The following is an 18,056-nucleotide window of genomic DNA, read 5'->3' as shown; positions in this document are numbered from 1 at the left end:
GGAGGAGGCAAGGTGGAATGAGTGAGCCTTCATTCTCATTGGAAAAGGCTCAGAGAGGAAATAACATACACATTTAATAGGGTGAGGAAATCTATCCTACCCTAGAGAAAAATAAGAAGAAAGGGATGAGATAAGGAGGAATGAGGGTAGGGAAGAGGGGAATAGGTGATAGAAGAGAGAGAAGATCAAGGGAGAGGGTACTCAGATTCAATACACTTTTGGACAGGGCCAGGATGAAAGGAGACAGAGAATAGAATAAATGAGAATGGGGAGAAATAGAGTGAAGGTACAGCTAGTAATAGCAATTGTGGGGAAAATATTGAAGCAACTTCTCTGGTGGACTTATGATAAAGAAAGCAACTCACCCCAGAGACGGAGCCATTGGAATCTGAACACAGACTGAAGTACATTTTTTTCTCTCTCTCTCTATTCTTGATGTTTCTCATCTTTCTGGAGCAGGGAGGGGGGATTATGTTCATTCTTATAACACATTCAATTTACATCAATGTATAGCATGGAAACAATGTAAAGACTATCAGACAGCCTTCTGTGGGGGGGGGGGGAAGGGAAGGGGGGAAATTGTAAAATTCAAAACCTTACAAAAAATGATAGGTATATATTAATATTGTATATAATTGGAAAACAAATAAAATGTTAACAAATTTTTTAAAATTAAATTTAAGATTTAAGGTTCTTTTTTATCATGACTTTTAGAAAGTCCTATAATTTTAAAATTAGCTCTCCTGGATATATTTTCCAGGTCAATCGCTTTTTCAGTAAGATATTTCACATTGTCTCTTATTTTTCTTGGTTTTGTTCTATTATTTCTTGGTTGATCATAGAGTCACTAACTTCCATTTGCTCAATTCTAATTTTAAGAAATTATTTTTTCAGAGAACTTTTGTACCCCCCTTTCCATTTGGCCAATTATATTTTTTTAATAAGTACTCTTCAGTGAATTTTTGTATATCTTTTTTTCTATTTGGCCAATTCTGCTTTTCAAGGCACTTTTCTCATTGAATTTCTCCTCACTTTTTACCATTTGGCCTATTCTGCTTTTTAAGGTGCTATTTTCTTTTGGATCTTTTTTTTGCTTCCTTTACCAAGTTGTTGACTCAGGTTATATTTTTTTTTTTTTACTTCCTTGTATCACTCTGATTTCTCTTCCCCATTTTCCTTCTACTATCTTATTTGATTTGAAAATCCTTTTGTGGGCATCTAGGTGGCTCAGTGGATAATTCACCAGCCCTGGAGTTAAGAGTACCTGAGTTCAAATCTGGCCTCAGACAGTTACTAATTACCTAGCTGTGTGGCCTTGGGCAAGCCACTTAATCCCATTGCCTTGCAAAAAAAAAATATACCTGAAAATTCTTTTTGAGCTATTCCGTGGTCTGAGATCAATTCACAATTTTCTGAGACTTTAGGTATGGAAGTTTTGATTTTTCTGTCTCTGTGAATGTATGTTTTGATCTTTAAAAACAACTACATTTCAGGGGGTGGCTGGCTAGGTGGCGCAGTGGATAAAGCACCAGCCCTGGAGTCAGGAGTACCTGGGTTCAAATCTGGTCTCAGACACTTAATAATTACCTAGCTGTGTGGCCTTGGGCAAGCCACTTAACCCCATTTGCCTTGCAAAAAAACTAAAAAACAAAAAAACTACATTTCTAACTCCTCCAAGATGGGGCTGATGATAAGTTTTCTGGGTCCATAAGTAGCTATGTGGTGTGAAAAAGTTATTCCAAGAATTCAAGGGGCCTTCCATCCTCCATCTCCATAAAAGTAAAGGGAATAGATTGTCCTATGACAGTCACAGGAGTATTACCCTTTTAGTCATTGCTAGTAAGATTCTTGCCAGAGTCCTTCTCAATAGACTGATCCTTCACCTGGAAGATGGTCACTTCCCTGAGAGCCAATGTGACTTCAGAAAGGGTTGAGAACAGTTGACTTGGTGTTTACTGTCAGACAACTTCAGGAAAAATGTCAGTAACAGAACAGAGGTTTGAAAACATTTGTAGATCTGATCAAGGTATTTAATACTGTCAATCATGAGGGCTTATGGAAAATTATGTCAAAATTTGTTATCCAGAGAAGTTCATCAGTATTGTATGTCAATGTCATAACTGTATGCTTACCCAGATGCTGGATAGAGAACAATGCTCCTGAGATTTCCCAGTCACCAATGGAGTGAAACAAGGATGTGTCCTTGTTCCCATGCTTTTTGCATGTTATTTTCAGTCATGTTATCAATACCTTCACTGAGGATGAGCATGGCTTAAAGGTCAGCAACCACACTGGTGGTAAATTCATTGATTTGAAAAGGCTACAAGCCATGATCAAAGTAGAGGGAGGGTTGGGGCATGATCTTCTGTTTACAGATAATTGTGTACTTGATGAAACCTCTGAAGCTGAGATGCAACAAAGTATGGATCGATTCTCTGCTGCTTGTGCTCATTCTGGTCTGACAATAAACACCAAGAAAACCCAGGTACTCTAATCAGCCAGCACCACACCATCCATATGTGGAATCATTGATTACAGCAAATGGAGAAGTTTTAAGTACTGTGGACATTTTCACTTACCTTGTCAGTGTCCTTTCCAGGGAGGTGTACACTAACAATAAGGTCGACACTCCTATTACCAGAGGTAGCTCAGGATTTGAGAGGCTCTGAAAGTGTGAGGGAGGAGGTATTAGACTGACTACCAACTAAAGGTCTACAGACATTGGGCTGACCTCATTGACATATGCCTGTGAAACTTGGATGATCTACCAGTGCCATGTCAGGAAAAAAAATCACTTCCATTTAAATTGTCTAAGGAAGATTCTGAAGATCAACGGGCAGGAAAAGATACCAGACACTAAGGTCCTTTCTCAAGCTAAACTGCCAAATGTTCCAACATGACTATAGAGAATGCAACTCAAAAATCTGTTTTGATTAAAAATGCTTTGGCCCTACTCCCTGATCTACCCTTAGTACTCTGTGACCTTAGATAAGCCAGTTCTTCTCCTTGGATCTCAATTCATTCATTTGTAAAATGAAAGAGTGGCATTAACTGACCTGTAAGCTTTCCTGGATTCTAAAGTTATCCTCTTATGATCCTATGTCTTGGTCTCTTCCCAGCCTCAACATCTACGATTATCCACAAGTTTATCAATAACCACACAGCTAGCAGATTGCCAGTGGGTAGGATTCAAACCCATCTGTCTTCCCAATATTGAGCCCAACATTTGTCTACAGTGCCTTACCACAGGTGTTTGCCTATCTAGACACACCCAATGCTCAGGGATGCACATTTGGAACTATTTTTAATCGAAAGAAGAAACACAATTATCTATAGAAGCCAATTACAAACTGACTTATTTTTAATAGCTTCAACTAATTAAAAGTATTTTATCAGTCATTTTGTCAACAGAAATAAAACAAATTTCAACAACAACAAACAAAAGTGGGGTGTAAAACTAAGAGTGACAATGGTGGTGATGAAGAGATTGATTATGATGATTATTTTGGGCAATGGTCTCTTGATTCTTGTTCTATCTCCAATATCCCATTGTTCATGACCCCAGAGGTAGAGGACCAAATGCCGTGATTATTGCTTTGACAATGCTTATCCTTTTCCCACTAAAACCTTGCCAAAATAAATTTTCAATATTCAACTAAAAATTGTGGAGCCTTATAGTATCATTGTCTGGAGAATAAAGCAAGATCTTGTTTAGAAGAGGTGGATGTCAAATTCAGATAAAAATTGTCCGTAATTTCTATAAAGCATATAGCATGGGGCAGCTAGGTGACGTAGTGGATAAAGCACCAGCCTTGGAGTCAGGAGTACCTGGGATCAAATCCCGTCTCAGACGCTTAATAATTACCTAGCTGGGTGGCCTTGGGCAAGCCACTTAACCCCATTTGCCTTGCAACAAACCTAAAAAAAAAAAAGCATATAGCAGGGTCTTTCAATGGTCTTTCTATCTCTGTGGCCTCAGATGGCCTGCTCACATGTAATTTGATAAAAAATATGAAAAGCACTCTAAAAGATCCAATAATGGATAACTGGGAGTCTACAGTATTCCATGGAGTCCATATCTAGGTTTTCATTTTTTCTGCTGGCAAAAGGAAGGAGATAGGTTACACAGATGTGTCTTTGATTTCTTTACTGATACAGATTCCATAACTACTTTCCTTCTAACTCCAAGAAAGAAGCTATTCTCAATTCAATGAAGTTTAAGTTAAAAAAAAGTTGTAGGACAGCTGGAAGGAGTAGTGCATAAGTATTCTGAAATTAGGCTTGTCAGGTCAGTAAGCACTGTTTCAGTAACAACTGTGCATTGACACTGCTGCTTTAAGGGCAGGGGATTGGAAGAAAGGGAAACAAACAAATAGCCTCCTCCCTTATGAAGCTCAAAGATTAATGGCAGTGATACAACCCAATCACTAAGAAGAAAAAAATAGAGGAAAAATCAGAGATGATATCATAGAAAAAGAACTGCCTGAATGAGAGACTCCAAAAACTTCTTGTAGAAGGTAGGATTTTAAAGATGCCAGAGAAGGCAGGAATTCAAGCTAGAAAGTTAAAATAATGATTGGAACATGAGAAGTATCATGTAAAGAACGGGAAGAAGGTCAATGGCATCAGATCAGATGTAACCCAAAGAGGGTCAAGTTACAAAAATTCTGGAAAAATAGGAAAGGATTAGGTTTGGCAAGGTTTTAGTGGGAAAAGGGTAAGCGTTGTCAAACCAATAATCACTGCATTTGGTCCTTTACCTCTGGGGTCATGAACAATGGGATACTGGAGACAGAACAAGAATCAAGAGACCATTGCCCAAAATAATCATCATAATCAAATAATCACCACCACCATCACTATCTTGGTTTTACACCACACTTGTTTGTTTGTTGTTGTTGAAATTTGTTTTATTTCTGTTGAAAAAATGATTGATACAAATACTTTTAATTAGTTGAAGCTAGAAGACCTAGAAGACCTCAAAGGTCTTCCTCATCCATTCTGGGCTGTGTTTCAAGGCAAGTCAGTTCACTTCTCTCAGTCCTCTCTATAAAATAACTACAATAATTATACAGGTCTCATCCAACACCAAAAAAATGTAGTTATCAAGTGAGGCTACATAGCCATACTATATATATTCATATAATCATATAATCATAACATATACAAGTACACATACTTACATGTATGTATACAACTAATGTAGAAGAAAATGGCAATCCAGTCTAGTATCTTTGTATAGAAAAGTCCATAATAATGGCATGACCCCAAGAGGTCACAAAGAATTGGATATGAGTGAACAAAAACAAAACATATAGATATATAATATTAATTCTGTAATATCATGTCATATACTCACCATCAAAAAACACTAACCATACATATCTACATTATAAACATATACATTCAACTTTTGGTCATATGTGTGTATATATATATATATATATATATATATTAAACACTTTAATTTTCTGTATATCATACACATACATTCATTTAATAATCATTTATTAAGCACATGCCTTGTATCAAGCACTGAAATAAGTGGTCAAGGTATAAAGAAACATGATTATCCCCTGGTTGTCACCAAAAGTTACAGAAAGCTAGACTTAAAGAGACCAAACTTATAAATCAATTCAGATTTTTTTAAGTCAATGGTAGAAACTTCAGACTGAAAAAAACAAATTAGGACCTGCTAAGTAAAAAGAATCCCTGATGAAGGGATAAAAAAATGAATACTAGAATTTCCTTCATTAGCTAACAGACAATGCATCTCTCTACTAAAAATATGAACGTTAAATATCTTTGACAAGTCAACAAAATAAAATTCATTACACTCTATTCAGAGTATCACTGCAGATAAAGGTATTGAGCAAATTAACTTTGCACACAAAACACTTGTGCAAATGCATTGTTGGAGGAGTTGTGATCTGATCCAACCATTCTAGAGAACAAATTGGAACTATGGCCAAAGGCTAATAAAACTGTGCATGTCCTTTGATTCAGGAATATCACTACTAGGTCTGTATTCCAAAGAGACAACAATAAAAGGGGAATGACACTATACACACATACACACACACAGAAATATTCATAGCAGCTCTTCTTGTGGTGGCAAAGAACTAGAAATTGAAGTGATGTCCATAAATTGCAGAATGGCTGAGTAAGTTGTAGTATATGAATGCAACGTAATACTATGCTTCTATAAAAAGTGGTGAGCAGATTTCAGAAAAACCTGGACTTACATGAAATTATGCATGAGAACATGACACACTTTAAGAGCAACATTGTGTTGTGATGAACTCTAATAAACTTAGTTCTTCTGAACTTAGCTCTTCCCATTGAGCAAAACAATTCTAAAAGATTTGTGATGAAAACTACCATTATGTCCAGAGAAAGACCTAAGGAGTCTGAATGCAAATCAAAACTTACTATTTTCACTTTTTTAATTTGTTTTTTCTTTTTTCTTTTTCATAGTTTTTACCTTTTTTCTGATTCTCTTTCACAACATGACTAATATGCAAATACATGTAACAACTTTACACATATAACTTTTATGGGTGAAGGGAGGGAAAGTGGGGGAGAAAAACTACAAAAATGAGTGTTTAAAATTATTTTTACGTACCATTGGATAAAACCATTTTTTAAAAGGGGGGAAAAAATACTGGTCCATGCAAAGTAAAGAAAAAACACCTAATAAATATCATTATAGTGACTATTCATAATCTCCAAATTACACAGAATAAAAAACTCTCAAAATATAGAGAAGCAGTAAAAAAGAAGAAAAATCATATGGGCAAAAGAAGAATTATCTATCATGCATTTTATCCTGTCAGCTACTAGAATTGTCACTCAGATGTTTTCAGATGGTCTGCTTTTCTTAATTATAGAAATAAAATCATTATTTTCATTTCCACAATAGCTTGACATTGGCCATGAAAAAAAAATTCTTGACCTTATCATTTCTATCATTTCTATCAAGAAGATGGTGGTAGTGATGATGATGATAATGAAGATAGATTGCAATTAAATAACATTTAAATTTGCAGAGCACTTTATATCATCCCATTTGTGGTTGACATTGATCTCTTTCTAGAAGTGTTCCTACTTCAGAAACATGTTTTCTTCCTATGTGTGAATATAAATAAGTGACCAACTCTGTGATCCTCAGCTTCCTTGTTAATATGGTCATAGTAATAATGATTGGTACACTTACCTCACAGGGTTAAGATCCTCAAAAGAATTATGTAAAGTACTTTGCAATCCTGGAAATATAATTTAAATAAGCAAATAAATATTCATTAAGTGCCTAAAGCTAGGATTTGGGGGTAATTGTTTCCTGTCTTCAGGGAAAGAAGTATGCTTTTCTTTTTCATGTGGTATCCATAACCATCTTCTAATAAGAGTAGCTTAAACAAGAAGAGAGACAATGAAGGCACTGTATCTGATCTTGAATCTTCCAATAACTACTTTATGTGTCTTCACAAGAGAGGCCCCTTTTTGCTCTTTGTAGTGTTTCTTCTTCTGTTATTCCGTTATATAGGTGTCTGCCTATTTATGATCCCATTTGGCTTTTCATGACAAAAATAATGGAATGCTATGCCATTTCCTTCTCCATCTCATTTTTATGGATGAGGAAACTATGGCAAATGGGGTTAAGTGACTTGCCCAGGATCAATCAGTTAGTAGTGTCTGAGGCTCAAATTGAACTTGGAAATATGAGTCTGACTAACTCCATGTCTGGTGTTCTATCCACTATGTCACATAGCTGTCCCTTAATGATTAACAAATTCCCTCCACCTGAACAAGCAATCCTATACAAGTTTAGACATGGAGACTTGGTGTTGTAAACTTCAATTTCAAATTGATGGTAGTATGGAAATCATGCCAACCTGGCAGTCAGGACATTCAAATATTTCTTCTGGAACTTCCCATGTATCTATGCTACATAAATCTAGTCACTTGAAGACTCTAGTCCTTGGTTTCTTAGTTGGTCTCCAAGTTCTTTTTCAAGTCTAGAGTCATGTGTTTCTCATTCTAAATGCCTCTAGATTGGTCTTTGGCCAACATAATTAAAATCATTTACTAATTTATAAAATATTAAATCTTTTCTTGACATTCTTGGTAATATCAAAAAATATCTTTTATAATATTCATTAAAGAGCCATTAGGTAGCACAGTGAATAGAGCACCAACTCTGGAGACAGGAGGAACTGAGTTCAAATCTGGCATTAGATGTTTAATAATTACCTAGCTGTGTGATCTTGGGTAGGTCACTTAACCCCACTGCCTTGACAAAAAAAGTATTCATTAAATATTTACCATTTGAAAATGACTGTGTTAAATTATGGCTATGCAAAAATAATATGTGCAATAATAATAAATGTGCAAACAATGAAATAACATTGTATACCTACTTAATCATCTAAATGACTAAATGGGAAAGAAAAAATGTTGGAGGGGATGTAGAAAACTTGTGACATTCATTCCTTGTTGGTGGAATTGTGAACTGCTCCAATCATTATCAAAAGTAGTCTGGAATTATACGCAAAGAGTTATTAAAGTACTTACATTGTTTGACCCAGAAATAACACTACTAGTCTATTTTCAAAGATGACTATGGAAAATGAAAAAACTTATTTTTTTCTAAGATATTTCTAGCATCTCCCTCTGAAAGAACTAGAAATTCCAGGGCTGCTCTTCCATTGTGGAGTGATAGAACAAATTATGGTACAGGATTGTGATGTAATTTTATTATGCTATAAGAAATAATGAGCTTTGGGGTAGGGGGAGGGAAGTAAGATTGAGGGAGAAATTGTAAAACTCAAAATAAATTAAATCTTTAATTTAAAAAATATGGCTTAAGATCAAGAAATAAATGAAGACAAATGAAGACAAAGGACTCATTTCTAAAATATACTGAAAACTGTGTCAAATTTTCAAAAAGAACAAGCCATTCCCCAATTGAAAAATGGTCAAAGGATATGCAAAGGCAATTTAGAGATGAGGAAATCAAAGCAATCCATAGTCATATGAAAAATTGCTCTAAATCATTACTTAGTAGAGAAATGCAAATTAAAGCATCTCTGGAATACCACCTCACACTTCTCATACTAGCCAATATAACCAGAAAGGACAATGATCAATGTTGGAAGGGATGTAGGAAATCTGACACTAATACATTGTTGGTGGAGCTGTGAACTCACCCAACCTTTCTGGAGAGCAATCTGAAATTATGCCCAAAGAGTGACAAAAATGTGCATACCCTTTGATCCAGCAATACTACTACTGGGTATATATCCTGAAGAGATTATGAAAAAAGAGTAAAAACATCACTTGTACAAAAATGTTCATAGCAGCCCTGTTTGTGGTGGCAAAGAATTGGAAATTAAGTAAATGTCCTTCAGCTGGGAGATGGCTTAACAAACTTCGGTATATGTATGTCACAGAACACTGTTGTTCTATTAGAAACCAAGAGAGATGGGAATTCAGGGAAGCCTGGAAGGATTTGCATGAACTAATGGCTGAGTGAGATGAGCAGAACCAGAAAAACATTGTACAACCTAACAGCAACATGGGGGCGATGATCAACCTTAATGAACTTGCTCATTCCATCAGGGCAACAACCAGGGACAATTTTGGACTATCTGCAATGGAGAATACCATCTGTATCCAGAGAAATAATTGTGGAGTTTGAACAAAGATCAAAGACTATTACCTTTAATTTAGGAAAAAAAACTGTTATCTTTTTATGTAATTTTGCTATCTCTTATACTTTTTATCTTCCTTAAAGATATGATTTCTCTCTCATCACATTCAACTAAGATCAATGTATACCACAGAAACAATGTAAAGACTAATAGAATGCCTTCAGTGGGGGGGGGAGCAAGATTAGGGGAAACATTGTAAAACTCAAAATTAATAAAATTAAAGATTAAAATTAAAAAATTAATTAAAATTAAATTAAATTTAAATTTAAAAAGGAAATAAAAGAAATGATGAGCTTGATGATCTTAAAAAAACATAGACTTGCATGAAATAATAGTGAAATGAGGAGATGCAAGAGAATGTATTATTGTTTTAAGAAGAACTTTGAGCAAATAAATTATTGACTATTATGAGTACCCAAACTATTAAGGACACATGAAGAAAAATGCTACTTGCATCCAGAGAAAGAAGTGACAGATAGTATGTACAGAATAATATTAAACATATATTCCTATTTGCATCTAATGGTAACCATCTCTGGAGAACTGAAAGAGGAAAGAAGAATAGAATTGCATGTTAAATTATGATAGATTTAAAAGGAATAGCAAGTTATATATATAATGAATTTGCAGTTTCATGTACAAACATCTTTTTTATAGTATCATAGAAATGTGTTAGATCATAAATTAAAAATAAATGTTTAAAAAAAATGTTTTTGCTTAAAATAACATTCCTGACATCAGGAGTCTTTCATTCTACATGAGAAGAATACATTTACAGAGAAATCTAATGTGAGATGGACTAGAATCAGCCACAGGAAGAGAAGTTTAAGAAGAAGAAATTCATTCTAGGAGGCATGATGTATACAGATGTGATTAGGTAAGAGACAGAATGTTAAAGTTCAATAGTCCAGTTTGAAGGTCAAGTCTAGTGACTGGGGTGGGGGAGGGGCAGCATAAACCATTGGAGGAATGGACAATCATATGCAGAAAACTACAGAATAAGCCTTATAGATGGGCATAAAGCCCTTGCTTTAAGGCAATCAAGGAGTGGCAACCCACTAAAGCAGCACTTTATACTTTTAGATATTGCCAGTGTTTAGGTATTTTAATTCCATTAAATAGTTAAAAATATATAGTCAATTAACAATAAATGGCTTGTGATAAATGTCTGTTAAGTTGAATTTAGCCTTTTTAAAAATTATTTATGAACAGATCCATGTTCACCTTTTAAATTTTCATTTATATTTTGTAAAAAATTTTTATTAGAAATAGAGATATATTATAGACATACAAGCTTATATATGTATCATACCACATGCATATAAATATACTTATAAACATCTATATGCACTTATAAATGATGGATATCTTCAGATTGGGAAATGATTGCACATATTTTATTATATATCAGTGCCAGATGAAACTATTTTGCCATGGATGTCACAAAAATACAAAGTTAGAGAAAGATTTGTGTGAAGCAATTACTCAGGGTCAGGAGGAAAAAAGAATATTTTTCACATTTAATATCATTATATTCTTAACAAGAGATATCCACTTTCATTTTTAGAATAAGCAGAGTGAGGCACAGCCAAACAGGAGGCTGGGGCACCAGCCTCTTCTTTCAAAGATGAGGAGACTGAGGACCAAAGAATGTCCAGGGTTTGCCCTGATTCACCCAGTTAGTAAATGTCTGAAACTTTGCCTCTTAGTCCAGAGACTTGTAATTAATATTTATGAATCATATTCCATTGAGTACAAGAGACAAAGTTTTAAAATAAGAATTAGTTTCAATCACACCAGATCCATAAACTGAATGTCTATTGATTGATTGACTGTACATATCGCCCACATGTCTCGGGAATACCTAGACCAGGGACTTCTTCCAGTACCAGAAATAGTTTTTGATGCCAGGGCCACCAAAGAGTAGGTCTTGAGACTCCCTGAATCAGCAGCAGCTGCTGCCAGAGCCCTCAGCCTACAGATAGGCAGGGGGTCATATATATGGTCAGGAGATCCCAGAGCCTCTTTGCTAGCAGGACTCTGTGGTTTTTTTCCCCCTATTGGGATCCAGCTGGCAGGACCAAGGCAAGGATGAACCATAGAACACTACTAGGGCTTGGGGCTGCAGGGCAGTGAGGTCCTCCTCAGTTCTAGGGCAGAAGGGCGGCTAGGTGGTGTAGTGGATAAAGCACTGTCCTTGGAGTCAGGAGTACCTGGGTTCAAATCCAGTCTCAGACACTTAATACTTACCTAGCTGTGTGGCCTTGGGCAAGCCACTTAACCCCATTTGCCTTGCAAAAAACCTAAAAAAAAAAAGTTCTAGGGCAGAAAGCTCTGCTAGTGGTCACTCACAGACCAAAGCACAGGCAAGGAGAGCAGGAGATATCGGCTCCTTAGGTCATAATACCTTGGAAGAACTGAAGACATGCAGGTCCCAGAAGCAGTTCTGAAAACAGATGCAGAAAACCACAGAAGCTTGACATCCCACCCTGGAGTCAGAGTCCTACCTTAGCAAAGGGTCAGCAAACAGAAATGCAAGCAGACAACCAACTTTCCCACTGAGCAAGGGAAGGCAAGCTAGAGTGTGTAGGGGCTTCAGGTAGCTGCTGTCAACAACACTGTGGATGAATTACCTTGAAAAGGGCAAACTGCAGGGAACTCTCACTAGCACATGAACCATTTTCAACATGATCCCAAGCTGGAAACCATTATTATGATTTTATTTTTCATTCACCAGAATCATGAGGAGTAAAATAGAGATGAATGTGTCACCTGGAGCACCTCATCTGCCTGCTAGCTAGGTCATTCTTGGTCTCAAGTTCTTCCCTTTCATCTCAAGAGGATAGGAAAGATGGGGAGGATCTGCTTCATGCAAGGGAGGAAAAGATTCCTCATATGACTATGCCACGCTTCAAAGGGAGCTGCTAAGAAAGATGCTTAGCTTCTATGAGGAGCTACCCACTGTTAGGGACCCAGCTCTGGACCTTGGCCACCTATGGGCTAGGAGACGCCTGGGGGTGTGAACCCCACATGGGCGCTGGGAACAGCCGTTTAACAGGAACGGCTCCGCCCATGGGGGGGGGGGGGACAAGGGAGGAACTTGGGACTATAACAGGGCCGGGGCTGGGGAAGCCCAGAGCCATTTTTCCCTGCAATGTAAGCAGTAAAGACCTGCTTGTTAGACTACAACCGGTGCTCTGTCCAGTTATGGCCCTCCATTCCCCAAGGAGGGTCCGTGACGTCCAAAGACCGGGAAGAGGTATGCATCTAGGCGACAGCTCGGGATAGGTCCCCGAGCAACCCACTAAAAAAGCTTCTATGAGAAACTATCCTCTACCTACCCACTATCCACTAAAAAAAAAAAGAGCAGCAGGGGGCGGCTAGGTGGTGTAGTGGATAGAGCACCGGCCTTGGAGTCAGGAGTACCTGGGTTCAAATGCGACCTCAGACACTATATTGAAATCTGAGTTTAGATCCCATCATGAGCCTCTGAGCCTCATTTTACTTACTTGTAAAATAAGAAAATTATTGTCATATATTAATGTAATATTAATATAACAATCATATTAACAATTGAAAATCATTTCTTTAACACTTTAAATATTATTAAATACTATAAATTACTACTAATAATAAATAACATTCATATGGTTTCATTTGAGCCTCATAATAAGTATGGGAGTTGAGTTCTATAGCAGAAGAAACACAGATAGGAGTTTACTGAATTGCCCAAGGTCAAGTAGTAAAATTAGTAGGTGTCTTATCTTACTCTGGTTGAGAACTCAATTCTTCCCTATGTCAGATCCAGGGTTTTAGATCTTGTATTTCTTGTTTGTGTTTGGCAAGGCAGTAGGGTTAAGTGACTTGCCCAAGGTCACACAGCTAGATAATTACTAAGTATCTGAGGTCAAATTTGAACTCTCCAAAACTGGCCCTCTATCCACTGCACCACCTAGCTGCCCCAGCCCTTGTATTTCTTGACCAAATCTAATCAAATGCATTTTATGAACTTAAAACATGTTCTGAGATGGCGTTGATGAGTATCACCAACCTGCTAAGGACTCAGTGACACATAAATAAAGAAGGGCTCCTAAATCCTTAGGAGCAATAGATCGTAACTGATTCTCTATCTTGAACATTTTCCATCAGCCCATGGAGATTCCCACCAACAAATCCATCATATCCAAAAATGCACTCCTTCATTCCATCCCTAAATCTTCTCAACTTCTCCACTTTTGTATTGAGAGAAAGTTCCCTGTCACTCAAGTCCTTAAATGCCACTTTATAATTACCTCCTCTCTCAACCTCTTCTGCAATCAAATCAGTTTTCAGGAATTATCTATTTAACAGTATCTTTTCCCTGTTTTGTTTTGGGGTTTTTTTTTGCTTCTTATACTCACAGAGCCTCCATCATTACTTATACTTGAAATCTCAACTGAACAGTTTCAAAAATTACTTCAATAATCTCCTGATTGGCTTTCTGATTTCTCTTTTCTCCAATCTATCCTCCACCATAGCAGTCAAATCATATTTCTACAGCACTAATTTGATTGTTCCCCTGGTCAAGAAGGCCTCCCTAAGCCCTCCTCTACTTCATATTTGAAGTTTTATGTAATCTGAATCAAAGTTTTTTATAGCATAGACTCTGTGACTCATTCATCCAGTAGGGGTTGGTTGGGTCTCCAAAAGCTATATGCTTTTTCTGTCTCCTCTCAGGGTTCTTCAAAATGAGAAAGATGCAGGTCATTTTGGAGTGCTAGGGTTCATTTGTCTGTATCGTAGTGCCTCTCCTATAATGATCAGCTAATAGATATTAGTCACTAGAAGTAATTACCTACTAAGGTGGGATAGTAAGTGTGGTCCAAAATGCTCATAAAATGCTAAGAGATTTTCTCCACAAGAACATATACATGTAATCCAAGGGAAAGTGATCACAAGTTTAGAGTGCATATATGGAAAATGGGATAACTCACAGATCCTCCTGAATTCCTTTTTCTGGAATCCTCAAGGTGCTTCTCCTTAGGGAAAGTGTGGCTTTATTCTGAGCTTCCCAGGGAGTCCTGAAGCTGACTTTCCCCATTATACACCATTATCTTTGCTTATGATGCTATCAGTAGTCACTATAGTCCTGGGGATACTGCTGGATTGTCAGGGAGGTTTGAGTCATTAGAACCCTTCTATGTGAGAGAGAGAGAGAGACAGAGACAGAGACAGAGACAGAGACAGAGAGACAGAGACAGAGACAGAGACAGAGACATAGAGACTCCTTCAAGCCCACATCTATACAGGTCCTTCTCAGGGGATTCACTAGAATTGTCTGGCCCATGCTACAAAACAATTGGAATGAGGTTTCCAAACTGGCTTGCTATTTTATATAAAACCCATAGGACAAACTTTTTCTTTCAGCCAATTACTTTATTCTTTCTATTACACCCAACTGACATTCCTTTGAGTGATTGATCATTTAAGTAAGGATACTTGGGCCTCATTCACATTCAGCTCACCTTTGTGATTGAGTGAAAACCCAGGTGACTCTTACTGGCCATTTGGGTTGATTTCATACTCCTTTCCCAAGTGCACTGAATTTCAACTATCCTGATATTTCTTTGCTTTTTCCACAGCTGCACCACCTCCTTACTCTTTACCTTAATTATTGCTCCTTTTTATCTCTAACACAAGAAATCCCTCAGTCCCTGCAAGGCTCACGTGAAATTTTACTCACATTCTGCTTTTCCTTATCCTCAGAGTAGCTAGTCCTGTCCCACTTTGGGAAATACTTTAGAGTTTCTTTGGAAAGATATGTATTTACTAACTTGTGAGCATTCTTCCTCCAGTAGAATTTAGGTCCTTTAGAATTGAGGTCATCTTGCTCATGGGTCTTTATGTGCACCACCCAGGCAGAATTCCCTATGCCTCAGAATTAGAGGTTTCTATATAAATTCTCATTCAATTGAATTGAATTATTATTTCCTCCAATGACTTAACAACTTAGTATTAAATTTTCTTTCTTTCAAAGTTCTTTTGGTCTTTAATTTTTTAAATATAGGCAAAAGGAGGTGACCTCTTTGAATTCCTAATGAGAGTAGTCTTCTACCCATTTTTGAGACATTTAATTCTACTAAACAGAAGGTAAGTGAACTGAACTGAGCTATTTCCAGGACAGCAATCACAGCATTCCTGCAAACAGATCTTTTTTGTGGTCCCCAGTGGCACCATATGTGAAGTCTTCAATAAGAAGAATATGTCTAAACTGTGAAAATATGAGATGAGTTTTCATTCAAATGCTGAGTAAGCTTCCCAAAGACTAATGAAAATCCAAATTGCTGATATTACTCTGGACGATTCCACTCTTGTGAAGATGTATTAATGCAAAATATATGGCCCAGTTTTTCCTTTAGCTTTCATACCTTCTTTTGCCTAGAAACTGATGCTGCCCTCCCCCCCAAAAAAATACATGTGATTAAATTTTTAAAAATTTAACCAACACAATAAGAACATCTTTTGCATCCATTGTTTTTCAGTAATGGGACCTTCACATGTGGCAGAACAATTGCCTCCAAGATAAAAACAGTTCAAAGATAAGGAATCATGGGTTTTCCCAGGGTTTCTGTAGCTCACCAGGCAAGAGCTATTCAGGTTACAGCCTTCATTTTGTCAAGAAGCAAAGAGAGCAGCTGGTACAACTTAAAGCAGAATAAATATTCCTTTACAATGTAGCCATGTTCTGTTTTAAGAAAAGAGTTCCAGAACAAAATAACTTGATAATTGAGTCAGTCCATTCCAGATTTAGATGATCATTCTAGTTTGCCCTTCACCCAAGTCTACATTTATAATTTTGTGATTTTTTTTTCCCCACTTCTTCTGGTTCTTGATATTGTCTGAATATAGTATAATTTCCTGTGCTTGCCATCACCCAAGATGCTGGAAGCCCATGACTATGACCCAGAGGGATGCTTCCTCTCCCATTCTGCTTATGCCTTTGTATATTGACAGATTCCAAGGAAAAGCTCTGCTCCTCAAAAGTTATTCAGGAGAAGATGAACTGCAGGATGAGGTATCAGTATTTAAGGGATTGAATGGAGACACAGAAGGAAGATGTCAGGGTCAGACCTTCACTGCTGTAGCCTGCCTTGCATCTGCTAGGATCTGGAGTGTTGGACTTGAGAGACATTGTGGTGGAAGGAAGACCCGATGTCAAGCCCTAACTCTAGCTTTCCTTGGGTGTGTGACTCTGAAAACTTTCTTGAACCTCTCTATCTTTATCAATGAAATGAGAATAATATGTGCATCATCAGTGATAATAAGGCTTATATGAAGTAGGGTTATCTAGAAGCTAAGAGTTACAGGGAGACTATCAGTCAAGGAAGAAAGCAAACCAAAGGCCCTCACAGTGCATGCTTGTGTTTGGGAAGGGAAGACCATAGTGCCTGCTGCCTAATGACTCCCTTCCAGTTCTGCCTGTATGAATTCTAGGTCCTCCATATCACAACTCTAGCAATGACCACCACAATGATCCAAGTGGATGAGGATGGTGATTCTAAAATGGAGGAGGGAGGGTGGGTTGAGCCAATACAATATAAATGACAATTCTACCTAAATTAAATTACTTATTTAGTGCCAAACCCATCAAACTTCCAAAATATTACTTTAGGAAGCTAGGTAAAATAGTAACTAAATTCATATGGAGGAACAAAAGATCAAGAATATCAAAGGATTAATTTTTTAAAATGCATAGGAAGGTGGCCTAGCTTACCATATTGTTATATTATATTACATTACATAGCATTATATTATATCATATTTATTATATTATTATAATAAAATTATAAAGCATCAGTCATCAAAACTGTTTGGTACTGGCTAAGAAATAGAGTGGTGAATCAGTGGAATAGATTAGGTGTAAAAGAGACAGCAAGTAACTATAATTATTTGCTGTCTGATAAACCTAAAGAGTCCAGCTTCTGGGATAAAAACTCATTCTTCATTTAAAAACTTCTGGGAAGATAGTATGGCAGAAACTAGGCATAGACCAATATCTCACACCCTGCATCAAGATAAGGTCAAAATAGGTACAGGATTTAAAAATAATAGGTGATATCATAAGCCAATTAGGAGAACAAGGAATTTTTACCTATCAGATTTATGGGAAAGGGAATGGTTTATGACCCAAGAAGAGACAGAGAACATTATAAAAAAACAAACTGGATAATTTTGATTGCATTAAATTAAAAAGGGGTTGCACCAAAAAAAAGCACTGCAACCAAGATTAGGAATGTAGTAAATTGGGAAACAATTTTTAAACTAGTGTTTCTGACAAAGGAGTCATTCTAAAATATATAGAGAACT

At 36.8% G+C, this 18,056-nt stretch overlaps 1 long non-coding RNA gene across 4 annotated transcripts in view; it reads right to left on the bottom strand.

Moving 5' to 3' along the window:
• Window positions 1-18,056, bottom strand: part of LOC141496710 (uncharacterized) — a 104,990-nt gene that overhangs the window by 56,466 nt on the left and 30,468 nt on the right. For 3 of the 4 annotated variants that reach the window (XR_012471090.1, XR_012471089.1, XR_012471101.1), the window contains exon 3: window positions 2,580-2,665. The exons of the other annotated variant lie outside the window; for it this stretch is intronic. This is a non-coding gene — a long non-coding RNA (uncharacterized LOC141496710). The remainder of the gene's footprint in view (window positions 1-2,579; window positions 2,666-18,056) is intronic. 4 annotated transcript variants of the gene reach the window in all.

The sequence above is a fragment of the Macrotis lagotis genome, chromosome 8 (genome assembly GCF_037893015.1).
Source record: "Macrotis lagotis isolate mMagLag1 chromosome 8, bilby.v1.9.chrom.fasta, whole genome shotgun sequence".
NCBI classification, from domain to species: Eukaryota; Metazoa; Chordata; class Mammalia; order Peramelemorphia; family Peramelidae; genus Macrotis; species Macrotis lagotis.
This window is presented reverse-complemented; position numbering and strand designations above follow the sequence as displayed.